At 35.0% G+C, this 635-nt stretch overlaps 1 protein-coding gene across 1 annotated transcript in view; it reads left to right on the forward strand.

Moving 5' to 3' along the window:
• Positions 1 to 635, forward strand: part of LOC119585481 — a 6242-nt gene that overhangs the window by 510 nt on the left and 5097 nt on the right. The gene's annotated exons all lie outside the window — the stretch shown is intronic.

The raw sequence follows: 635 nt of genomic DNA on the forward strand, positions 1-635 counted from the left end.
GTGTTATTATGCGTTAAATTGGCAAAGCTTGTAAAACATCCGAAATGATATAAAAATGATGAAGATATATGAGTGTGCGTGTGTGTTTATGACTAATATATTGCACTTTTTGTAACTTTTGAGGAAGAATTTGACCATGAGTCAACTCCTATATCCCACAGGTATTCCCATTGCACGCTATGCCGTTTGATATTAACGTACTGACATACAACAATCTCAAATGTAGATCAAGCGACAATGCCTCATAAACTGAAAATAGTTAGCCCTTGAATGAGGTATTACGACCGTTTTCTATTACTATTCAACAGATGCAAGAATATCGTAATAGTTGCAGAAAGTGTAGAATAACATGCTGTGTTAATTACAGAACAAGAAGAACAACGTAACTATTAGCAGTTAGATACATGTAGCAGTTTCAGGCAGTCTGTTTTCATGAGATTACTACAAGGGAAAAAAAAAATCCGTGATGTAATTTCAGTGAGGTAATAAAACCACCGAGGGCTCATTATTCTCGAATTCGTTTCAGTCTTATTGTGTCTTTTAAGATGTTGATCGTTTTTTAAAAGACTAAGGCTTTTGGCGAACATTCGTGGAGTTTTTGGAACCTCTCTCAAGAAGGGTTATTAAGTATGTAA

Source organism: Penaeus monodon, chromosome 19, assembly GCF_015228065.2.
Source record: "Penaeus monodon isolate SGIC_2016 chromosome 19, NSTDA_Pmon_1, whole genome shotgun sequence".
Taxonomy (NCBI): domain Eukaryota; kingdom Metazoa; phylum Arthropoda; class Malacostraca; order Decapoda; family Penaeidae; genus Penaeus; species Penaeus monodon.